Genomic DNA, 26,528 nt, shown 5'->3' on the forward strand with positions numbered 1-26,528 from the left:
CCAACCCAGACTGCCCTCCTGTGCCCCTGTAGACTTCTACAAGGTTATTTCTACATGAAATTCATGTAGATGAAACAGATGGTCAAACTTAAAACAATGCTTATGTCAAGATGGCAGCCGTCCTCTCCTGCAGTTTGGTTTTTGTCTTGATGAGTAAGGGCGTCTCTCTACTAGCCAGCAGGGTGCATCTGCTACTTGCTGGGGTTGGATTGCTTGGCCTGAGATGTGAAGATGAAATCAGAAGGAAAAAAACCTGAAGACACCAAGACTAAACTGAAGACCCCAACAGCAGTTTCAGGAGTCCACAACCATCCCGTTTTGATCTGTATCCAGCTCAAGTTGACAGATGCCTCCAGTCGGACCTGATTCTTTTCCAGCCAAGAAAATGTCTACAGATCACATTTGTCCTACTGAAACTCACTACTGTGGAGGGGGCCGTGGTCCAGCCCTGATTCAGCTTTGTGGTGGAAAGAAACTTGTCCCTCTGCCCTCATTTTCTCTCATCCATCACCAGAGGGACAGTTGTCAGCCTTTGTCACGGAGCCACAGAGAAGGGGTCAGGCCGGCCTGGTCTCACAGAGGAGCATCTGGAACCAGTCTTCGGGCTTTCTCGTGCGAAAGTCCGGCTACATGCAAGCAATTACTTTTTATTACTTGTCAAAACCTCTGTAAGGCCAGTGGTTCCTTCTCTTTTTAGGTAGCTTTTTTGTTTTGAAATAATTTCAAATTTACAAAAGTGTTACAAGGTAGTGCCGAGAATTTCTGGTCCTTCCCCAGGCTCCCTCTAATGTCAATATCTCAGAAAACCATGGTGCACTCATCATTGGTACAACACAATTCACTAAACTACAGACTATTCAGATTTCACCAGATTTTCACTCTGGCCTTTTCCTCTTCCAGGTTCCCATCCAGAATATTACACCATATTTAGTCGTCATGTCTCTTTAGTCACTTGGAATTGGTGACAGTCCCTCAGGGTTTGTTATGACCTTGATACTTTTGAATAATACTCATCAAGTATTTTGTAGAATTTCCCTCATATTGGGGTTGTCTGTTGTTTTCTCCTGGTGCCACAGAAGTTGTGAATCTTGAGGGAGAATTCCATAGGGGGGCTGTGTCTGCCTCATTTCGTCACAGATGAGGAGGGGAGTGATATCAACCATCTGTGATGTTAATATCATGTTCACCCCTTCACTTGTTTGCCTGTTCACCCTCATAACTTGGTTAAGGTGGTGTCAGTCAGTTTTCTCCACTGAAAAGTCACTATTTTTCCCATACCATGCTTTGTTGCTCAGGAGAGGGCAACTAAGTTTCAGTTCCAGGAAAGAAGAATGCTAAAGTATTTGTGGAAATAGTTTTAAACTACCACAGTAATTAGGAAATATTTGGGGGTAAATGCTTTGAGACTATGGAAATATCAAGCATTTATCAGTGGGTCTTGCCTGCAGCAGTTATTGCTGTGGGATTCTCACGGTGATTTCCATTTCTCTCAGTCCTCTTGCATTTATTAATTGGAATCATTCAACAGGAAAAATGTGTTTCTTCTCTCCTATCTTATTTATGTAGTCATTTATTTATATCAACATGAACTCATGGCTATTTATTTTATTCTTTAGGTTACAATCAAATACAATAGTCATTTCTTTTTTTTTTATTATTATACTTTAAGTTCTAGGGTACATGTGCATAACGTGCAGGTTTGTTACATATGTATACTTGTGCCATGTTGCTGTGCTGCACCCATCAACTCGTCAGCTCTTGCTAAAGTTGTTGCAGCTATGACCATTGGTAGCTCCTTCAGTTTTGTTCCTTTTGAAATACTCTTATGACCACCTCCAACCTCCAATTGTTTTTAAATCACTTTCTCACTTTCTGGCACAATAAGAGGCTCCAAGCTCACCTTCTGTTTTCCCTTCCCCAGCCCTAGCATCAGACATTGTCTGTGGAGTCCTGGTTCTTTTTATTGGAGAATGATTTTAGACACCAAATTCTAGGTGCTGGTGTGTGTGCTTATTGCTACTAGGATGTCACAGTTTCTAGGTCCTCTCAGCAGGCAGAAATAGAAAAAAAAAAGTGTATGTGTATTAACCCATGTGTAAACATACATATGTGTTTATTTCTGCATATTCCTTTGTGCACACATTAAAATAAATAGAATTCATATTGATATCTCCAACTACAAACCAGAAGAATAGAGTCTATTCTAGCATTTTTTTCCCCTCTTGCTTACTTGTAACTTCTTTCTCTGTGGGTGAGAATCCTGGGTCTCATCATCTATCATTTATTTGCTGATCTGTTTAATTCTAGTACACAGGTAAAGTTGTTTCAGAATTGCTAATCTCTACTCCCGTGAGAAACAAATGTATTCACTAGAGTACAGTCCTTATGTAATGAAAACCTCTTGTCTTTAGCCTCACAGTATCCAGTCAAAATAGACCCTTTAAAAATAATAACCTCCAAATAACCGCCTCATTCTACCACCCTATCTTCCCATTCTTAATTCCCTTTAACTTCCTCAATGTTTTTCATTAACGTTACCACCTTTTGGTGTACTGTGTACATTTTGCATAGATATTAAACTCTATCTCCCTGACTAGGATGCAGACAGGGATATTTGTGGGAACATCATGGTTCTCAACACACATTCATTAAATCAAGTGACCATGGGTAACTGAGGGTGAATATCCATGTAAATTCAGAAGTGGATTCCCAAAGGAGACATTAATACTTCCACAAGTAATCTGGAGAACCGGTCGGAATTTCTCTGTTTTACTTATTTGCAGCATATCAGTTTCTTCAAGGCAAGCCTCCTCAACTCCACTGAAGCCCCAATGGAAACCCGCTGACCTCTCATGGCTGTGAAATCACCTGAGGCACTAGCTCCCCATCTGGGCTGTACAGCGGAGCCTGGTACCTGGGATCTGTTTCCAGGAATCCAATTAATCTGGGGTAGGGACTAAACATTAGGTTTTCAAAAATTGTGGTAAAATAAACATAACATAAAATTTGCCATTTTAACTATTTTTAGGTGCACAGTTCAGTGACTTTAAGTGCGTTCATATTGTTGTGAAACTGTCAGCACAATCCGTCTCTGGAACAATTTTTATCTTGCAAAACTAAACTCTATACCCATTGGACAGTCTATACCCATTAAACCACAAATGCTGATCTTCCTCTCCCCCTAGACCCTGGCAGCCTCCATTATACCTTCTGTCTCTGTAGATTTGATTGCTTTAGGTAGCTCATGAGTAAAATCACACAGTATTTGTCTCTTTGTGACTGGTTTATTTCATTTAGCACCATGTCCTCAAGGATCATCCATGTTGTAGGATGTGTCAGCATTTCCTTCCTTTTTAAGGTTGACTAACTTTTGATCGTATGGACAGAGCACGTTTTGTTTATCCATTCATTGATCTATGGACACCTGAGTCGTATTCACCTTTTGTTCATTGTAAATAATGCTGCTATGAACATGGGTGTACAAATATTTGTTCAAGTCCCTGCTTTCAATTATTTAGGGCAGGCTGAGCACAGTGGCTCACGCCTGTAATCCCAGCACTTTGGGAGGCCAAGGCAGGCAGATCACCTGAGTTCAGGAGTTTGAGACCAGCCTGACCAATGGTGGTGAAACCCCGTCTCTACCAAAACTACGAAAATTAGCCAGGCGTGGTGGTGGGTGCCTATAACCCCAGCTACTCGGGAGGCTGAGGCAGGAGAATCACTAGAACCTGGGAAGCAGAGGTTGCAGTGGGCCGAGATAGTGACATTGTGCTCCAGCCTGGGCGACATGTGCAAAACTCCATCTCAAAAAAAAATTATTTAGGACAATATCCAGAGGTAAGATTACCTAAACATTGGGAATTTTAGGTGGCTTTCTAGGTGGTTCTGATGTACCACCAAGACTGTAAGCCCATGTCCTAATGTTTTCATCACACTGCTAAAGAGGGAGGTTGCTGGAATTACAAGGCTTAACACCACTCCATTCATATTTTTGGAATGGATGAATTCACAATGAAGTGTTCGTGGGTGCCATACAAAAAAATTAAGATTTTTTTTTTTTTTTGAGATGGAGCCTCACTCTGTCGCCCAGGCTGGAGTGCAGTGGTGAGATCTTGGCTCACCACAAGCTCCGCCTCCCAGGTTCACTCCGTTCTCCTGCCTCAACTTCCCAAGTAGCTGGGACTACAGGCGCTCGCCATGGTGCCTGGCTAGTTTTTTGTATTTTTAGTAGAGACAGGGTTTCACCGTGTTAGCCAGGATGGTCTCCATCTCCTGACCTCATGATCTGCCCGCCTTGGCCTCCCAAAGTGCTGGGATTACAGGTGTGAGCCACCGCGCCCGGCCAGATTAATTTTTAAAGATAAAAGTGGAGTTGAATGTTTAAACTGAAGGAATTTTGACAATGGGGTGTCAGAAAGTAGTCATAATATCAGTGTGTCACCTGCAGCCCCGAAAGCGAAGTTTGGTTTTAGCTTAACTCCCATCTCAAAGTCTAAGTCAATTGCTAGTTTAGCTAACATATACTCTGATGGGATGAGAAAAGGAAAATGCAAGTTGTAAGATGTGACTCTAACTTATTCAGACCATTTTTTAAATGCTTAATGTAAGTTCATCACAGTTTAGCAAGTTTCTTCCCAAAATATTTCTAAGAATGCCTTTGCAATGAAAATTTATTGGGTAAGATCTTTTGTCTTCAGATAAACATCAGTTTATTTCTTTTGAACTCCAACTGCCAAAAGAAAAAAACAGAATAAAAGGAAAAGGAAAGCGAGATATGTATTTCCCCATCTGTCCAGACATCCTGCTTCCCCCAGGCTTCTGGTAGAAGGGAGAAACCCCAAGCGCCTGAAAAGCATCGCCCTGGAGGGGAGAGGAACATCTTAGCAGGTCTCCTGCCACCATCTTCAAGGTGCTAGGTTTCCACAGCAGTCGTAAAACACAGCTTGCCCTGAGCTGCGAGCAAGGGGCTACAGAAGCAGCTGCTTAGCTGCTCACCTGGATGATGTCTTGCCTGGCAGCCCAGCCCAGGGGAGCTGGCCAAAGTCAGGCACCAGCTGCATTCTCTGGAAAGCAGGCTTCCCTTCCAGCATCTCAGGCCAGATAGATGGTCCTAGTTCTCAGGAGTAAGGCCTGGGAAGTTGCACCATGGACCAGCAGCGGAGGAGCAGGGAGGGAGCTTCTGCCTAAATGACCATGGTCTGTTCATGGCTCCAAGCCCAACTGACTCCACCGTACCACCGGGAGAGGGATGACTTCCCGGGAAGTGAAGAGGAGGGAGTGGCAGCTCCTGCAGTATGTCCGTGCTGGACGGCTGCCGGCCCACCAAGAGGAGGGTGGGACATGTATTAAATCTTTGTGGCCCCTGCTCCCAGGAGTCAAGGTCATTGTTCAGTGGAATGAGGGCCAGTGTGCTGTGACAGCTGGGCCTGCGTCCCCAGCTGTGCAGGGCTGGGGTGGGGGAGGGACTGAAGCCACCACCCGGGGCAGTCACTATTTCTGACAGTGTTGGCAACAGAGGGTCTTCAGTTAATTAGATGGGCTCTTGTCCCTGCAGCCCAGTGACCCTTCATCTCAGGCTATCACCCAGCCATTCATTCCCATTTTGGTCTGTTCAGGTCACTCATATTCGCTTTTTCTTCAAATATTAAGACAGGTGATGCAGCACTAGTTGACAATTCCCCATGCAGTCCTAGCTAAGAATTCCCTGGCCTCCTTCATACACTCACACCTCTCACATGTCTCTCTCTCTCTCTCTCTCTCTCTCTCACACACACACACACACACACACACACACACACACACACACACTCACACAGCACTACTTCCTGATGTCTTCTGAGTTTTAGACTCTTTTCTAACTACCTGCATGATAGAACATTATGGCAAGAAAGTAAGTAAGGCGGGTACCCCAGTCCCTCTTCTTTATCCATGAGCAGTCCACTAGCACTCCCAGTTCCTCGCTCTGGGGCCTCCTGTGGTCCCACTGGCCCTTCAGGGGCTGGTTGAGTACATGTGGTGTGCTGGCCCACCACTTCCCTTCCATAGAGCTGAGAAGCAGCCACGCCACATGCTAAGGTAGTGATCTACACCCTGACCCAACGAAGATGACTCCTCCCTCCGTTTCACTGTATCCACCATTAACACTGATGCCAGAGGGACAGAGGTGGTCGCCCTGACTTTCTAAGGGACAGATGAAAGGACAAAGAAGGAAGGAGGAAAGAGACAGATATTTATTGTCCACCTAATACAATATTTTTCCATTTTTTGGGTCTACAACCCCAAGTAAGAAATACATTTGTGTCTGAGATACAACAGAAACAAAAGTGTCGTGAAAAGCGTACCCTCACTATGTATGATAAAGAAAAACTATAACAAAGTTAACATCAAATATGACTCAGAAGATTTAAATACAAACCTCCAGTAAATCATTTAGAATCAACAACAAGTCAATTCGAACCATCACTGACTGGATTGATTTTCCTTTCCACTAATGGGTGGCAACCCACATTCTCAAAACTGCAGCATCAGCCTGGGCCAGATGCTACCTGCAGCACGTCTCATTTAACACCTGCAAAATGTATTTGAAAGCGGTATTAATAGCTCCATTTTACAGAAGAAGAAACTAAAAGCTCAGTCAGTGTAAGTGACTTGGAGAAACACTTAACCTAATAAAAGCCAATTTGGCATATAGCGCCATGTCATTCTTGTCCCCCTCTCGACTTCCAAGGCAGTGGGCATGTCCCCTGCTTGGGGTGGGGTCGTGCGGCAGGGGGGCGGGTAGCACGAGCTTCCTGATGCTGGGTTGGCTCAGGGTCTCCACTAGACCCTGACATAAGTAAGGGAAAAGGCCAGGTTCACTTGGAAGCAGCCAAGAAGCATTGCAGAACAAGGCAGTCCCCTCTTTCAAGCCTTGGTTTTCTGTCCAGCTAATGGGGACATGCTGCATTCCCAGAGCTAAACCAAAGCCTGTGCCTGAGAATGGCCTGCAGCCTCTGCAACAGCCTCTGCAGGACTCCGATGCTGCAGGGTTGGTGATGAAAGTCTCACCAATCCAACCTGGAGCACTGATTCTGCAACGATTTCTTCAGTAACTATTTGGGTTTTTTGGTTTGTTTTCTGTCTGTGTGTGTGTGTGTGTGTGTGTTTTCCTTTGCTCCCCTTTTCTAATTAGCAAGATCCATAGCACTGTAGGTTTAATCTTGTTTTATTAATAAAAGGAATATTCCCAAATTCAAGACTGAGCTGAAGTTAGTCCTTTATTTCTCTCCAGAATCTGCTCTTCCAGGAGTCTTGCAGGGGCAGGTGCTGGTCCTGCTCCTGAGTGTGGAAAATAACCTTCATCACCAGATGTTCTCTTTCTGGAATTTAGTACAATGTTTCCATCTGAAACAAGGTTGAGGAGTGAAGCTGAAATGACTTGCAGAGTCCCTTTCCTCCCACAGCCCCTCCAAAAATTCCACTTGGATCACTTTTTGTGTCCAGCAATACACTGGGCCTAAGAAATCACGGTGGAAAGGAGGAAATCACACACTTCTGGTCCTTATGTGGATAATGAGCTTGTTCGGTGTTTCTGAAACCTCAGCTCGTCTGGGAATCCTCTGAGAGGTTTGCTCCAACACAGATTGAGGGACCTACCCGAGTTGCCCACCCACCAGGCATGGAGTGGCTAGAATTCACATATCTGACCAGTTTCCTGGGGCTGCTCCCCATCTGGGGACCCACTTGGAGAACCATCGATCTAGTGGAGAGTTTTCCCCTCATGAAATGACTTGAGACTGATCTGAAGCCGAGCCTGGGGCTCCAGGAGCTCCTGCAAGGTTAGGGGATCACTGTGGGCCATGGCCAACCTGTGTGGAACTGTGCTTCTGCAGCTAACCTTGCCTTCTCCCGGGCTTGTTCCCTCCCAGAAGCTGGAAGTCAGTGATTGACAAGTCCAAGTGCACCCCCACCCTTGCCGAGGCCAGCCCATCTGTTGGAGCATATGCTCTGAAACCCACAGGCTTCTACCAGGAGCTCATTATCTACAAATTACTAAGCTAGCAAGCCGTGAACAGCTCCTCTCTGCCCGCGACAGTAAACCGCGCCGGCTGCCGCTCTGTCGCCGCTGAGACACAAGTCTGACAGGTGCTACCCAGCACCTGCCCCGAGGTCTTCCTCCCCAGCTCTGTCCCACTGCCTGTGGACACTCGCAGAGAAGTGTTGCACAAAGACAATTCTGATCTTAGTAAACTCTCAGGAAATGTGGCACTGACACCTCTCTCTGTTTTGGTAGCAATTATTACTGACAGTGAGGACTACATTCTGCACACCGTTGGTTTTCTTATGTGGAGCCTGTTTAACATTGAACAGGGATGTCTCCGAAAAAGTCAAACCTGCAGATGCCCTCCAAACCTTGGATAGGTGGGAGCTCCCCAGGGCGGCTGTGACTCAGGACGCTGCTGCCTCGCTGAGTCAGAGGACGTCCTGGAGCAGCCCTGGGGAAGGCAGCAGTTGCTCGGCCGGCGAGCTTGGGGTACACCTGTCCACCTTTCTGCCCTTTGCTTGAGTTTGTTTGCTGGAGTTAGGTCACACAAACACCATTACTATTAATATATTATTATTGTTTGAATGTGTAGGAAAAAAACTGAACAAGAGGGGAAGAAAACTATCTTTTTCTGTTCAACATGCAAACAAGTTCAGTGTGATTAGTTCCAAAGAGCTCACACGGTTTACAAACCGGCCTGTGTGTGCACTGGGGCCACACAGTTACCTACACCCCAGGAAACACACCTCAGAGGAGAGAAATTCTCCTGCACCTCATTTTATATCAACCATGGCTCCAAACAGGTGCAGTGCCTTCCAGACGATTGCTTTTCCCTGGTCGAGCAGGGAAGACGGCATGGTCTGCGCCGGAGAGTTGTATGGTTGAAGATAGCACTTGGAGGAGATGCGAATCCCTCCAGCGATGCAAACCCAGGTAGTTTTTCCAGAAGTCTAGATGCCTTGTTGGTCTCCTGAACTTGAAGTTATGGGAACTGTTCTTTGGCTCCTGACGGGGTGGAGAAGTTGAGTAACCACAGTTCTGTAGACAGGTGTCTGTCTTGAAAAGAAACCCTGGCGGCACACCCGAATGTCTTGGCATGCCCGGCAGCCCCTCAGAGGGCGACGAGAAGTCAAGAGCTGCCTTTCTGGGAGAACAAGTTATCTTTAGTGATAAATAGTGTCTAGAGTCTAACAAACGCGTTCAGTGTATCTATATGTGTCCAAGCCAAGGCATCTCACCTGCAGCCTGACCCTGCAGTAAGAGGAAACCAGATATGTATAGATTGTGACACAAATAAGTAAGGAAAAAGGTCAGGTTCACTAGGGAGCAGCCAAGAAGCATTGCAGAGTAAGGCGGTTCCCTCTTTCAAGCCTTGGTTTTGTGTCCAGCTAATGGGGACGTGCTGCGTCCCCAGGGCTAAACCAAAGGAACACTGGCACCAGCAGGCTTGTTCCGAGGTGAAGGGTAACATTGGTACAATGTGCCCAGGCCCAGAATGTGGGTGAACGAGCCCAGCGCTTGCTGTCTCCCAGGCTCCAAAATAAACAAATGCACACCAGGGATGGAACCGAGAGGCCACCCAGGGCAAATTTCTCAGTGTTCCTATTAGAATAGTTAAGTGTTGACACCCCAGCTCTGCAGAGCCGCCACAGCTTATGCTGTCTCACTTTCCACAAGGCCAAGGGGCCAAGCCAGCAGCCAGGAGCCTGCAGAATAACTCCTGCAAGACGGGGCGATGGAGTGGGGGGCCGCTGGCATAGGGCGCTGGCGGGGGGTGGGCGCTCATGCACTGTGCCTTCCAACTGGCAGAAATGCCAGATTCCCTGCGTTGCAGGCTGAGCTCTGAGGGGCTGTTGGAAGGCGAGGAGGAAAGAGCAGGCTTCAGCCCAGATGAGGGGATGCTGGAGCAGCGGTGGTTCCCAGAGAACACTGTCCATGCCAGCAGCATCAGCAGACACCACACCCACGGCTTTAGCTTACAAAGTCTTCCCAGACACATGATCTCACTTAATTCTCCTAACGCTCTTGGGATATGTAAGGCAATGTGGCCATTTTATAGAGGAGGAAGTGGGGCTCCCAGAAACCCATACAGCAGTAAGCAAAGTGCTCTGGGGCACTGTAACCCCTCCAGGCCACAAGGGCACCTAGGCGTTTGTGGGTGTGTCCTCCCTTTCTTCCAACACCTTGTTTGTTCGTAAACCGCATTTTTATCTGGAAGAACTTCATTATCAACCTCTCCCAGAACCTTCTTATCAGATGCCCCAGGCTAAAGGATTGGGGCCAGATTTTTCCATTGTCCTTTCCAAAGAAGTGATACCAGCACAGTAATAATTACCCCCCACCACCAGCAGAGAGGTTACATCAGGGCCGCTGGCAGTGGAGCCCTGAAAGAGTGCGGCTGCACGCTCACCTGTCCACAGGTGAGAGGGGAGAGCGGTGCCACTTACTCAGCTGGCTTCCCCCAATCAATGGGAGTTCATAAAAACAGACTTAAAAGGCAATGCACATTGCTTTCTCGCTGGCCAGTGACAATGACAGAAAGCACAGGAGTTTAGAGGAGAAAGGCCCTCTAGCCCCGCGAGGAGCTTCCATAGAAACACGCTCCGGCCCAGCTCCTCTTCATTTGATGGTGACCCAGATGGGAAGTTTGGAAGTGAAAGACTGGGCGGCGATGATGCCAGGCAACTGTTGCTGCCGAGGGTTCGGGCCTCTGTGTGCTGTTGCTGAGAAGCATGCGCCCTGGTCTCCAGGGGCCGGACTCACTGAGGGCTGAGCCTGCTATTGTCACTTGAGTGCCCAGGCCGGGCAGGCACTGCTTCCTAAGCCAGCAGCTCCTCTCCTCCCAGTGGCGTCTGGGGGGCAAGCGCTCCCCAGAACACCTGTGCTTCACACACACACATACCACATCACACACAGCACACACTACATTACACCGCATATCACACACACTCCACATACCCCACATCACAACACACACCGCATACCCCACATCACACCATACACCACACCCCCACATCACACCACACGCCACACTCACACACCACATCACACCACACACCCCACATACATGCACCACACATACCACAGCACACCACACACTCCACATACATGAACCACACACACCACATCACACATATCACACCACACACCCCCCCGTACGTGCACCACACACACATCACACCACCCACCACACACACACCACATCACAGCACACACCACATACACACCCTATATCCCACACACCACATACACATCACATACCATCATACACCACACCATACCACACACACAAACCACATCCTACACACACACACACCACACCACACATAACACACCACACCCTGTTGTATGCAAGTCTGCATGTGTATGTACACCACATACATACTTGGCATACACACATACACTTGTATGTGGTGTATATATACACAAGTATGTATACATACTTGCACACAACACAAATCAAACACATGACGTCACACACATGCACCACAGACATACACCACATACATGCACCATATACCACACAAACAACACACACCACACACATCAAACACATCATACCATACATATAGGTACCACACACACCAAAACACACAGCACACACACACACACACACGACATACTGCACTACACACACTACACACATACACACACAACACACCACACACCACAAACCACTCATTTAAAGAGAGGCATTTCAACCGTGAGTTTCCACTGCCACCTATGGGCTCCAATGTGGGAGAGCCAGTTCAAAGGAAAACAACCTCAGACCCAGATTGTCTGACTTTGAATGTGGCCCAACACAAATTCATAAACTTTCTTTAAACTTTACCAAATTCTTTTGCGATTTTTTTGTGTAACTCATCAGCTGTCATTAGTGTTAGTGTATTTTATGTGTGACCCAAGAAAATTCTTCAAATGTGGTCCAGGGAAGCCAAAAGATTGTACACCCCTGCTTTAGATCTTAAAATAAATATGATCTGGGTCAAAGAACAACTGCGTATTTTTCTTTCTTTCTTTTTTTTTTTTTAGATGGAGTCTCGCTCTGTTGCCCAGGCTGGAGTGCAGTGGCCGGATCTCAGCTCACTGCAAGCTCCGCCTCCTGGGTTCACGCCATTCTCCTGCCTCAGCCTCCCGAGTAGCTGGGACTACAGGCGCTGCCACCTCGCCTGGCTAGTTTTTTGTATTTTTTAGTAGAGATGGGGTTTCACCGTGTTAGCCAGGATGGTCTCGATCTCCTGACCTCGTGATCCGCCCGTCTCGGCCTCCCAAAGTGCTGGGATTACAGGCTTGAGCCACCGCGCCCGGCCTAACTGCATATTTTTCAAGCTCAAGGGCCCACGAGGATTCAATGAGGGGAAGGAGATGTGTGTAATTTGGATAAGAAACTCATCGTCTTAACTTAATAGAATCCTCTTTCCACTTTGTTGAGCTCCAGAGATCACACAAGCGGTGTGTGTGTAAATATATGTGCATGCGTGTTTATATGTGCACATGTGTGTATGTGTGCACATGTGCATGTTTGAGAGACGGTGTGTGTTTTGAGTGTGCACATCTTTGCACATCTTTCGGAGCAAGGTGGGCAGCAACGGGTGTTCCCTGAGAAGGCACTGTTGTAGTAAGAATCCCACAAAGGAAATATTCAGAAGTCAAGGGTGGAGGGAAGAGGGCCGAGGCGAGGGCTGGGCAACTTGAAGCTACACTTACTCATCTGGTTCTCCAGACAAGTGGCCTGTTCTGCTGGGGCCGCTTAGATCCAACTGCAGGCCAGTGCTGCCCTCCACAGGGCAACCGATCAACTTTCATGGGCTTCCAGATCAAAACTGACCAGTTAGTATAAAACTCTCTGAAAGGCCTGCCCATCAGTTCTTTTAAATACTCTCAGAATGATTGCATTGTCCAGCCAGGGTTGAGGCCCAAGGTCTATAACAGGGGTCATCCAATGTTTTTCCATAAAAGCTCTGATAGCAAATATCTTCAGGTTTGTAGGCCATATGGTCTCTGTCACAACTATGCTACTGTGCCCTTATAGTCTGAAACAGCCATAGATAATCTGCAAAGAAATAAACATGGCTGAGTCCCAACAAAACTTTAAGGATACTGAAATTTGAATGTCATTTATTTTTCATTCGTCATAAAGTATACTTGTTCTTTCCATGTGTTTTCATTCACTGAAAATCCAGAGAGCATCTTGGCTCACAGGCTGTACACAAGTAGACTGTGTTGGATTTGGATGTGGGGGCTAGAGCTTGCCTCCCTTGACCTTGATCACTGACTGGCATGTAGCTCAATGTCTACTGTAAGGTCAGGCTGGATTTGTAACCACCATTGGACATGAGTGTCCTGTAATATTATCAATAAGGTTATTGATATCTTATCATAGATATTTTACATGTATGCAGGATCCATTCTTATTCTTGATAGCATATCTAATGGGTAACTATTTACGTATTTATTTTTTCACCACGGAGCATAGGGAAGCTAGCAATCTGAAGTTTGATTTTAAGCTTTTTTGATGATCTCATCCCTAATTTGAAGCCATAGACCTCCAGACAGCAGCAACCTTTAATCTGACAGTCAGAGAAGGGATTAGAGTGACAGTTTGAAGATGGGTTACTTGTGGTCTTGGTTTTTTTTCTTTTTGTAGTAGAGCATTGTTGCTTTGAAGATTTATTGGTCAAGAATGTAGTAGAGACAGTCATACGCTGCTATCTGCCTATAGGTAAAGTGAGAGTCAAATTTAGTGGTTGATATGCCTGGCTGCCAGAGACAAATATGTGAGTGCTTGCTTAAGTTTGGGGCTTAAGAACCATGCTAGTTTCATTTTTTTCTCTAGGTATTTTAGGATTTTCAGTTTTGAGTATCTTAGTCAACTTTTTATGATGATAGCTAATTGCACATTTCATACATCCAACTCAAAAGTGTGGAAATAAGCAGATGATCTTTAAAATATAGTTTTCCCTGTTTATCTCGGTGAATTCTTTTTTTTTTTTTTTTTTTTCTCTGAGGCAGAGTCTTGCTCTGTTGCCCAGGCTGGAGTCCAGTGGTGCGATCTCGGCTCACTGCAAGCTCTGCCTCCTGGGTTCAAGCCATTCTCCTGCCTCAACCTCCCGAGTAACTGGGACTACAGGCGCCCGCCACCACACCCGGCTAATTTTTTGTATTTTTAGTACAGACAGGGTTTCACCGTGTTAGCCAGGATGGTCTCGATCTCCTGATCTCATGATCCACCCGCCTTGGCCTCCCAAAGTGCTGTGATTACAGGCACGAGCCAGCGCGCAGGCCAATTCTAATTTTTTTTTTATTTTTTATTTTTTTTGAGACGGAGTCTCCCTCTGTCGCCCAGGCTGGAGTGCAGTGGCTGGATCTCAGCTCACTGCAAGCTCTGCCTCCCAGGTTTACGCCATTCTCCTGCCTCAGCCTCCCGAGTAGGTGGGACTACTGGCGACTGCCACCTCGCCCGGCTAGTTTTTTGTATTTTTTTAGTAGAGATGGGGTTTCACTGGGTTAGCCAGGATGGTCTCGAACTCCTGACCTTGTGATCTGCTAACTTTTTAAATGACAGACACATTGTTTGCCCTTTGCTTGTAACATTTTGAATGGTTAATTTGTATATCCCTCATTGGTCTTCACTACACCTCAATATGAGTACACTGGAGAAGGAGCCAGGTTTCCATTTTCAGATAGAATAAGCGAAGTTTGAGAAGCTACTATGTAGCTTTATGAGGCAGGTTACCTGTTTTACAAGATGTCTTCAGAGTTTTTTCTATCTCTAATTTTTTTTTAAGTTTTACATTTTTTTCTACTGTGATTCTGAATTTTAAAAATGGAACTAACTTCACATTTTAAATTTGCATTTTTGTCATGCTAAGATATATTCCCCTTCATGTGACTTTTCCTTTAATAGCACAAATTACAGCAACACTAGCTGGTATTCTTTTGAAATCGTTTAGAGAGGATCTTTGCGATTCTTCGACAGTTCAGTCCTGCAGACACATCTCCATCTTTGGAGGCTCCCTATCTTTTCCCAAGGGTCAAGTACATGGTGACCTTTTCAAACTGTTCCCTGCTAGGTGTCTGAGTTTGGCTCTGAAAGAAATAATTTCCTTTAAGAGCTCGCTCCAAAGCAAAACCTTTACACACATACCATCTTCTTGGCCACGTGCATCACTCTGCATATAAACAGCCTGGTCGGCGGGGGCTGCTTGGATCCATCTGTAGGCCAGCGCTGCCCTCCAAGGGACAACCGGTCAACCTTCATGGGCATCAGAATTACCTGAGAAGTTCCGCCAAAAAGACATGCCTGAAGGAGCAGGTGCAGGTCGGTCTGGAACCCTGGCCTCTGAATGTCACCAAGTGTCCAGGGATTCTTGAAACTTATCAGGGGACTTTTCTCTGTGGTGCGTTGGGCTGTACGGACTGCTGATGCCTCCTCTGAGAGGGTTTACAACCCCAGGCACATAAGAATCATGTGGGAGAACTTTAAACAGTGACAATCCCAGACTACACCCACAAAGATCCTGATTCTGGAAGTCTGGAGTGGGTGTGGGTCCGGCTTATGAAGCTCCTGGAGGCTTGAAGGCTCTGTTAGGTGTGAGCATCCCAGGCTCTGCCTGGGTCGTTCTAAACCCTGGTTGCACTTCAGTATTGCATAGGGAGACCTGTGGTGAGCTGAATAAAGTCCCCAAAGATGTCCACTTCCTCATGCCTGGAGCCTATGAATATGTTACTGCTGTGGTCTAAATATCTGTGTCCCCCCAAAAACTGTAGTTTGAAAACCTAATCACCAGTGTCACGGTATCAGGAGGTGGGGTCTTTGGGAGGTAATTCAGGCAGACTCTTTCCTCATGAATGGGATGCGTACCATTGTCAGAGAGGCCCCAGAGAGGCGCCTTGCTGCTTCCACCCTGTGAGAGGCCCCAGAGAGGCGCCTTGCTCCTTCCACCCTGTGAAGCTGCAGGAAGAAGGCACACAAGTGAACCAGGAAGTGGTTCCTGTGAACCAGGAAGCGGGTCCTGAGCAGACACCAAATCTCCAGGTACCTTGATTTTGGACTTCCTAGCTTCAAGAACTGTGAGAAATAATTGTGTGTGTGTGTGTGTGTGTGTGTGTGTAAGACAAAGTCTCGCTCTGTCGCCCAGGCTGGAAAGCAGTGGCGTCATCTCAGGGTACTGCAACCTCCGCCCACACCCCACCCCAATACCCCCCTTCCCCGCCCCCACCCCAGGTCCAGGCAATTCTCCTGCCTCAGCCTCCTGAGTAGCTGGGACTACAGGCATGTGCCACTAATGCCTGGCTAATTTTCATATTTTTCGTAGAAACGGGCTTCGCCATGATAACCAGGCTGGTCTTGAAATCCTGGCCTCAAATGATCCGCCCACCTCGGCCTCCCAAAGTGCTGGGATTACAGGCATGAGCCACCGCGCCTGGCTGAAATTTTGTTTTTTATAAGCACTCAGCTTATGATCGTTTGTTGTAACAGCCCAAATGGATTAAGACAATTACATGGTTAAAAGGACTTTGCAGATGTGATTCGTTTAAGGATCTTGTGAAGGGGCGGTTATCCTGATCACCTGGTGGGTACTAAATAAAATCACAAGGATCCTTATAAGAGGGAGGCAGGCAGTTAAGAGCCTGTGAAGATGGAAGCAGAGATCAGAGTCATGTGAGGTCTGAGTCAAGGAATGTAGACGACCTCTAAAAACTGAGAAAAGCAAAGACATTGATTCTTCTCTAGATCCTCCAGAAGTAATGCAGCCTGCTAACACTTTGATTTTAGTTCCCTGAAACTATTTTGAACTTCTGACCTTCAGAACTGCAAGATCATAAATCTGTTATTTTAAACCACTAAGTTTATGGTAATTTGTTACAGTGGCAACAGGAAATGAATACAACTGAGACCTCAGCACAGACCATGCAGACCAGAATCTCTGGTGCGCTTTCCTCCCTGCTGCTCCCGTTAAGAAACATCTTAGTTTGTGACAGTCTAGTTTGAGTAAACACCAAATAAATTTCACGGGCATACAAAAACTTTGCTTCTATGATCTTTAGTCCTCCCTCCCACCTTCATGCTGCTATTGTTACAGATTACATCTTTATACATTGTGTGCCCATCACTCAAGATTTATAATTAACGTTTTATGTAGTGGTCTTTTAAATCAGATAGAAAAAAAGAAAGAAGTGGCTGGACGCGGTGGCTCATGCCTATAATCCCAGCACTCTCAGAGGCTAAGGCAGGTGGATCACCTGCAGTCAGGAGTTCAAGGCCAGCCTGGCTAACATGGCCAAACCCTGTCTCTACTAAAAATACAAAAACTAGCTGGGCACACTGGTGTGTGCCTGTAATCCCAGCTACTCAAGAGGCTGAGGCACAAGAATCACTTGAACCCAGGAGGCAGAGGTTGCAGTGAGCCAAGATTGCACCACTGCACTCCAAACTGGGCAACAGAGCGAGATTCCATCTCAAAAAAAAAAAAAAAAAAAAGGAAAAAGAAATTATGAACAAAAAGTACATTTATACTGTTTTTTACTTTTACCTATGTTGTTACATTAACAGGGTCTTTTATTTCTTAGTGTGGATTTGAGTTACTACCTAGTTTCCTTCCATTTCAACATGACATGTTCCCTTCAGCATTTCTTGGGGAGAAGGTCAGCTAGTGACAAATTCTCTCAGGTCACCTTTTCTTTTTAAAATTATAGCATGTCTTAATGTCTCCTTTGAGGGATGGATTTGCTGGATGTAGAATTCGCCATTGACAGTTTTTTCTTTCTTTCCACACTTTGAGTATGCCAGCTCGCCTCCACAGTTAGGAGTAGTCAGCCATTAGGCTTATTGAGGCTCCTTTGTGTGTGGGGACTCATCTCTCAGTGAGGCGTGAAATCGCCAGCATTTCTTTATTTCTCACCCCTGAGTTTGCAGGTGGGCTGTGGCAGGTCTACTGCAGGCCACAGGTGGGAAGGGCAGAGATCTGATTCTCCTGCATTTCCAGGCGGAAGACACAACCACTCTCTGGGACGCATGGCTCTGATGCGATAAGAGCGCACAGAGTGAGCCCAAAGCAGCATGTGTGTTTGGCTCTTAGCTTGGACAGGGAAATCCGCATCCACTCACATTCCAACAAGCCAAAGCAAGTCAGCCAGCCTGTTGCTTCTGGGACAAGGATGTACATTCCTCCTGGGCAGGGGGTGCGGGTATGGCAAGGGGAATAAATTTTTCCTGAGCTACGATACAGTCTCTCACCAAAAGTCATATAGCCATTTAGTTAACAACTTTTCTTCAATAGTTCAGTTATCATCAATGATCCACATATTGATAAACATGACTCGACAATAATAACCATGTTAGTATTTTACACTACTTTCTAGAAGCTTCACTAAGCTCCATTTATTCTCAGAAATTCTCTCTAGGGTGAGCTTCATGGGCAGAAAAAAGAATGAGTGAAAGCAGCAGTCTTACAGGAAAAAGGGCTGGAATAAATGGGACAAATCATCATCATTTTCTATATCCTTATTTCATCTGTGTGAACAAATTTGCTCTCTGATTTGTAACCAGAACATGTGGCCAAAGTAAAAACTGTCTATCGTCTTAGCTCCAGAAAGCTACTGTCATCTTACTGCATCCCAGGTGGCTTCTTTTGCAGGATTACTGGAAGGATGATGTTAGCTCTGCTGTTTTCACTGGGAGAGTGACTTCATTGGGCCAGCCGTGTGTCCTTCCCACAAATGTGGTTTAGGATTTCATCCAACATAGTTCTTTACTGTGGTGCTGCCCCTAATTTGGGTTTACCATTACCCCATTGGAAGGGAAGAAATACTTACTGTATTTATATTTAGCACTTGAATCAGAGTGTGATGATATCAAAGTCCATGTAAACTGTTGAAAAGAACTTTAAAACAGCATCCTGAATCAGAATGCATGCCCTATTTTGTTGTTGTATGAGTTGCTTTTCATTTATGAAAAGGTAATTTGAAAAAGGACCGCAACTTCCTCCTTCTCTTCTAGGCCATGCCACTGCAGCATCTCTGTTTTCACTGTCTAGATTTTGTGTCTAAACATTCCTTTGTAATTTATCAGATTGTTGAGCTCAGATCTTCACTTCTGTGACCTTAGTCCCAGAAACTGCTGTCATCCATAAAGGTGTTATAAGACCCCCTTACATCACTCTTTTAAGACAGACACTTTCAACTGAAATGCACTGCATGTGATTTCCTCATTTCAATGACTAATTGAATGGTGAATATATTTATGTAGAATAAAGTGAAAGGTTCTTAATGTAGTTCTATTTAATATGTTACTTCTTCATTAAAGAGCTTCCTCCGAGGAAGTTACCTGCTTTTGGTAAAATGGGTGTTTTGAGTGGCAGAACTGGCATAAGCAGCATATCAGTGCAAATGCACTAACACTGTGAATTAAAAGGGAAAGGAAAAAGGTCCTGCATTTGATCAAATCTTTATCTATTAAGGCAGAAATTCTCCTTGGAAGCCCGGATGGTGCTATTGCTTTTAACAGTAATGAAAAGAAAGAAGCAAACCTATCAGAGAATCTCCAAATTCCAAGCAACTGTGATCCCAGAAGCCGGGTTCTCTTCCCAGCTTGCTTTTATTCCGTTAAGTGCCTTTGTGGCCAAGTCACAGTCCTGGCAGCTAATGGCATGACTCATGCAATGAACACACCTGCTCCGGCTGGATTCAAATCAGGAAATGTTGGACACTCTCCTTGGAACTATATTTATAGCAAATGGAAGCTGTCAAAATAAAGCTGTTTATTAGCAACATAGCATGGGTCTCCCAGTAAACAAATGTAAAAGCAGTGCTCCTCAGGCCTCTGTTTCTCTTGAGGTAAGAATAACTTCATTCTCAACCAACATGACAAAGATTTCCATGATAGCACTGGCTTGTCTGATACACCATGCTTATTTTTTCCAGTTAACATGTTATTTTTTCCAGTTAACATGTACATCTCTGTACTCAGCCAAGGAGCTGTAATAACAGAGTTACATTTGACAACAGAGCTGTCAGTGTGAATACCTTTTGCTTTCTTCTTCTGTCATTTCAGACTCTGGGACTTTGTACATAGCCAGGATTTCAGTTACCATGGGCTATTTCCAAATTTAATCTCCAGCCGAAGTGTGGATATTTATGAATATTTCATAAATCAGATAGCTTACTAGAGGTAACTATTTGGTTTTAACACAGATACCTATGTCTAAAACTTAATTTGTTTTTAAATTTCTTTAAACTTGCTTCTTTATCCGTAGTCTCTAGTTTGGTTAGAAATAGCACTACCTAATTAAGCAAGACTTTTAATAATCACCCTTTCTTCCTCATTGTCATTCTCATTTCCACATGCCCACTAGTTGCACTCTTCCATGCAGACACCTCCTAAACCCTTTGGCACTGGTTTCCCTGCCTTCCTTTCCCAGGCCTGCCATCCCACTAGATGCTACGCTGTCTCTCACTGGACAGTTACAACAACCTACTGCAGTGACTCAGCCCTCAGAACATGGACTCTGGGATGGTTGGTTTGTGTATAAAAAACCCACTCCCAGGAGAGTCTTTGCTTGTCCTTTTTCCAGCTGATCTTGTACTCAGGAAAACTGTTATATGTGTATGACCACTTGGCTGGTTTTTGTTGTTGTTGTTGTTGATGATGACCCATTTTTGCTCAGGCAGGAAGTCCATCTAGGGAAGCCACTGTCTTTGTGAAAACTTCCCACTGCAGCATATGGGACCAGGATCCTGGACACAGTAAATGTCAACCCCAACCCCCGTATCCCCCAGATCTGTATTTCCGGCATAAACACAGGCTGGTTGGAGGAAACAGGCTGCATTTAGACACATCAAAGGAACTTGAATGCCAGAAAGAAAATAGAGTCCTATGGCTATTAGAGAGGGAAGACATCCAAGGAAATTGTCATCAGAGACTGCATCCAGTTGAGCAAACTTGTCTTTCAACTTAGTAAGGGTAATTACTGTGCAAGTGTGTGTACTTACCAATAATAAAATCTCCAGGGACACAGAGGAGACATTCTGGGTCTCTTGCCCTGGCCCCCTATGGCTCTTTGCACTGTGTCTTCTGTGTTAAAATGTACCTGAAGTTTGTCTTAAGCAGGTTTCGTAGGGCAAACAACACAGAAATAATTGATATGGAGGAAGAATTTTTTGCTCACAGTTCCCTAGAAATAGGAAGCACTCTATGCTGGGCCGCATGGGGAGGCACCAGCCTTGGCCAGGAGGCAGAGAGGGGCAGAGGGAAAAACATGGGAAAGTGCTTTTATTGTGGTTTTCACAGGAAGAAATGGGCAAGGCAGAGTAAGCAGCTTGGAATTTTCTAGTTAAATTCCCATGAACTCTGAGCATAAGGGATGTCTCTACTTGTCTCCTGCTGGCCCTGGGATGACTAGGGCAGAGGAACATTGCCTCCTATAATGTAAGAGTCAGACAGAGGAGATGGTATAGGTTGGTTCAACAGAGTCTGCTGTCTGTGAGAACTGATTGGCCCTGGGAGCAGCAATCTCTCCCTAGTCATGAGCCCCTATCTTAGTCTGTTTTGTGTTGCTATAACAGAATACCACACACAGTGTAATTTATAAGGAATAGAGGTTCACTTAGCTCATAATTCTGGAGGCTGGGAAGTCCAAGAATGGGCAGCTGCATCTGCTAAGGGCCTTCTTGCTGCATTATCCCATGGTATCCCATGGTGGAAGGGTGGATGGGCAAATGAGCACTTGCAAAAGAGAACCAGGCTGAACTCATTTGATAACAACCCACTCTTGACTAACTCACCACTCCTAAGATTAACCATTCATGAGAGCAGAGCCCTCATAACCCAGTCACCTCTAATTAGGCCTCACCTCCAACACTGTTGCACTGTGGATTAAATTTCTGACACATGAGCTTTTGGGGAACACATTCAAACCATAGCAGTCCCCACCCGTCAAAGTACGATAAAGAAGAAAATAAACAACAGCATTTCCAGGCTTATCTTGGGCTGCTCTGACCAGCCCCAGAGAATGCTCTGTGAATACACTTGCCTTGTTTGCATGTCAGTGGCTCACATTTTGTAGCAGAATCTGCTCTTGCCCTTCCCAAATTTTTCAGGCCTTATTATTTAGAATGCTCCACTGACTTCTGACTGCCAGTATCTGTGTATTTGGACCTTTAGTAATTCTCCAAAGCCAAGTTAAAAACTATACTGCCCTTCTAATAAAAGGCCAGGTATGAGCAATGCCAGTGGGCTGTAGTATATGACTGTATAAATACCCCAGCTCCCTCACCTCTAGAGGTGTGCTCTTCACCATTTCCCAGTTTCCCCGTGAAATTAGGCTCCAACTGCTCACTTTGCTTGCTAACTTTATGCTATATATTTTCTGGGTGAGCACAAACTGAGTCATGCCCTCCTTTCCCTCTTCCTAGAATGTTGCTGCTTTCTTCTTGGCCTGAGGAACTGCTAGAGAGCTTTCAAATTGTATCTGAAAGTGTGAAATCTTTAGGAAGTCTCACCTGTCACTTGATGCTGGCTTTCCCACTCCTTTGTCTGTATTCTTACAGCATTTTCTGTATATTACCACTTAGTAAGTTGTGATTTTGTACATACATTTTTTCTCCCTTCTAGGACCAGAAGTTCCATGAAGGACAGAGATTGTCTAATTCTTTTCCTTTGCGCCCAGAAGAGCCTGGCACATGGTAAGTGACATAGAAACTCTGGGTAAATGACAGAATCTCTAAAATCAAGTATCCATTTTTGCACTTTTCAGAGATTTAATTCTGTCTTAATATCTGCCATAATTTGCCTCTCCCTGCACCTTACTCTGATTATTTTTATTGTAAAAAGATATGTTTGGGCACCAAGAGACAAAAATCACCATTATATATTTTTAAATGTTGTCTCCTTATTGCCTGCTAACACATTGCCAAATGGTATGCAAATACTGCCTGTTTTTTGGTTACAACCCTTGCCAAAAGGTGACAATCTTCAATTGTCCAGTGGTCCCGGGCCCTTGATCTGGCTGTCTTTACTACTTTGGGGATGTGCTGTGGCTTAAATGCATGTGTCACTCCAAAATTCATATGTTGGAACTTAATTCACAAGGCGATAATATTAATAGGTGGGGTCCTTGGAGGTGGTAAGACCCTGAGGGCTCCATCCTTGTGGATGGAATTAGTGCACTTATAAAAGGGCTTGAGAGAGTATTTGTCCCTTTTCTTGATCTGTCCCTCTACCAGGGGAGACCAACTATGCACCATCTTGAAGTAGTATCCCTCAGCAGACATCAAACTGCTGGTATCTTGACGTTGGACCCCCCAGCCTCCAGAACTGAGAAATCAATCTATCGTTTATAAATTATCCCATCTAAGGTGTTTTTACTGTAACAGCAAGAAGGGACCAAGGGTAGATGAAAGAGCCTATGCTAAAAGTCTTAACACTATAACTTCATTGAGGACTCTAAGAATTGGTTTTATGAAAACATATAAAAGCAAGCAAGTATCATTTCAAGAGAAAGCAGAACCTCTAGCAAAGAATTTGCAAATATTCCATGTCTTATCATCTGTTGTTTATATAAGAACCAGACTTTTGATGTTCCTTTTTCATTCCCAGCAGCTGGTCAATGTGCTGAGGAGAGGGAAAGATAGTCTTTCAGGCCTATACAGAGAATTTCCTCAAGGGTCTTGCAGGAGTGAAAGGCTCCCAGCTTCAGGAAAGAATTTTCTATGGTAGTTTCATGACACACTTTTTACTACCAAATCCTCAGATACTCATAAACAATAAAAATTAAAGCTCATTCTAATTTTTTTTATTTTTCTAAAATTAAAAACACTATGCAGTGCCCTTAACTCTCTCCTTGCGTCTGGAGGAACCATTGGTTTACTAGGACTTGAGACTGGGCCACATGTGATGCAATGGCCGCAAGCCTGAGACGGGGGTGGGAGAACAGGGATGGGGCCAGGCTCTGAGGATGTGGCCTCCTCTCTGCTGAAGCTGAAGCCACACATCGGGCAGAGGATTCTTTATTTGGGGCCAGGAGCAGGGGTCCCAACGATGCCTAGAAGAGCTCAATGAGAATCTGAATGGCCACCCCAGAACTACACAGGGCTGCTGTGTGGACACACAGGTGTTTCCAGGTGCCTTTTACAAGGCTGGTGCAGACTTACCTTAGAATGTCAATATTTTAATCCATCCGTTTAAAAAGTATAACACATGTCCCATGTTTTTGCCCTTGTTTCATGAGTAACATCTTTTAAAATGCTTGTATCTTAGCTATTTCGAGAAGTCGATCCTGACAGCTCTTTTGCTTCCACAAACAGTAAGTGCTTCTTTCCTTATCTTGGTTGTGTTTGTTGGACAGGCTGTTAGTATCACAGTCTTGACAAAATCCAGATTTGTGTTTTTCAAAGCGTGTCTCAGGGAACCTTATTCCCTTCTAGATATTTCATTTAAAAACCTAATAAAAGGTCTCCATAGCTAAGTGAATTTGGATAATTTTGTATGTACCATGTCAATCTATTGGAGATTCACAAAGTTCTCAATGAAGTAATCTATTTTAATTTCATGGAACCTGACATTTCTCAACCTGTTTAACCATTGCACACTTTTCTTGGTAACATCTACTGACATCACTCAGGGTAGAGGAACCTACTTTGAGAATTGCTCCTATTGATAGTGCCAGAAGGACACTCCCAAGGTCTCCATCTTCTCCCCATTCTCTGGCAGGAAACACAGTAAAACTGCCTTAGGGGAATAAATGACCTGAGAGAATGTTCCCCATCTCTTCACTGTGCCTCCAGACCTGGGTGCTGCTAGGACATTTTTTGTCTTCAGTAGCTTTTGCTGTTTTGATTCAAAGTGAGATCTAAATGTATTGACAACAAATGCTTTTTTTTTTTTTTTTTGGCAGAAAATAAAAACAACAAGCAAACAAGTAAAACTCCTATGTATATATCATCCATTAAATTTAATGCAAATTTCTTCTAGGAATTGCATATTTGTTTAGTTACAAAGAGAGACATTACTTTCAGGGTCTTCTCCTCAGGTTTGGACTAATTTCCAAGTGCGGAAGAGGTGGCTTTCCAGACACTATATTTCTCTGTAAAGCTGAGGTAGAGCTTCGGCATATGCTCAGTGTTTCTCCAATCATTGTAAAGTGTACGGCGCTCCAAGTCTTAGTCATCATGGAAATAACATAAGTGATGAAACCCTGAGTGTGTGTGTGATAGCATCCGGATGAGATGCCTTTGTGCTAAGCAATACAGTTAGAAACAAGAGAATGCTATGTTGGAGATATCATTTCTATCTTGAGTTTGGACATCACAGATGCTTGACCAATAAATTAACACCCTTAGTTGGCTATCAGGACTTTTATGTCAAGACATCTTGTTATTACTAACAGATCCAACCTCCTGAGTATGGCAAAAGGAGTTGGGAATTCTCTTTTCTTAACTTGCTGTTGCAGATAAGAGTGATCCCGTGTATTATCTCATCTGAATGCCCCAGTCCAGCATAGTTTTGAAGCCATATCAGAGTAATACAGCAAGTAACTAACCAATCTTACAGAACACCATCCCTGAGCAGAGAAACACGTGTTGAACGTCCCCTCTGTCACTGTAGAACCTTTTCCACTCTCTGAGTACCAGGGTCTCCTCCGTCTTCTGGCTGCAGTCAGCTGTGGCCATGGGGAGTTGCTCTGAGAAACTCCAGTGGCTGGAGCTGAGTTTCTCACTTCTGGGTTGCTGCAGGCTGGCAAATCCCCCTCCTGGAGGCCACAAGCCCTGTCTGACAGTCTTCTCCAAACAGCCACCATCATTGGGGTACCAGTTGATGGTAGGTGCTCCCTCCTGTTGCCTCTTCAGGCTGGGGCTGACAGCCCAAGGGTGCTCCACTCTTCTGTGCTGATTTTTCAAAACCATGCCCGCATATTTGTTGAAAGCACTTTATCAAATTTTACAAAATTACTCCTTGAGAATGCCACCTCTTTTCAGCCTAGATCCTAACAGATACAGACAGCAACACCCCTTTCTCTGACACATTCTCAATTGTTTCCTTTGTCACCTGGTGCCAAAAGAGGCTTGCGTAGTTTCTGGTATAACCGTCGATCACCAAGAATACACCCATGCTTATGTGAGTCCACATGCATGACGTATGCATGCATGTGTGTATGTTAAAAGAAAGAAAGAGAGAGGGAGAGAGAAATTTCTGTATACATATTCCACTGAAGCTGACATCAAGATCGGAGACACTGATGCTAACAGATTAAAGAGAAATTTTAACACCTCATGAATCTGCATCATCCAAGATAATTATTAGCATTTTCACTAAATAAATGACACCTCCCTAAATCCAGTGAAAGCATTAGACAAGAAAGCATAAACACTGTAAGATATTTGTGGGAGAACAAAGAATAAGAAGGCTGACATACATCTTTCTAAATAAAGATGCCAACTGTAAGCAAGATAAATCCAGCAAATGTTCAGCAACCCCATTGATTTGTTATGCATTTGCAGTATTTTC

At 44.8% G+C, this 26,528-nt stretch overlaps 1 pseudogene; it reads right to left on the reverse strand.

The window, feature by feature from the left end:
* Positions 1 to 25,693, reverse strand: part of LOC112607763 — a 32,573-nt pseudogene extending 6,880 nt beyond the window's left edge.
* Positions 25,694 to 26,528: the final 835 nt, after the last annotated feature.

This window comes from Theropithecus gelada, chromosome 15, assembly GCF_003255815.1.
Source record: "Theropithecus gelada isolate Dixy chromosome 15, Tgel_1.0, whole genome shotgun sequence".
NCBI classification, from domain to species: domain Eukaryota; kingdom Metazoa; phylum Chordata; class Mammalia; order Primates; family Cercopithecidae; genus Theropithecus; species Theropithecus gelada.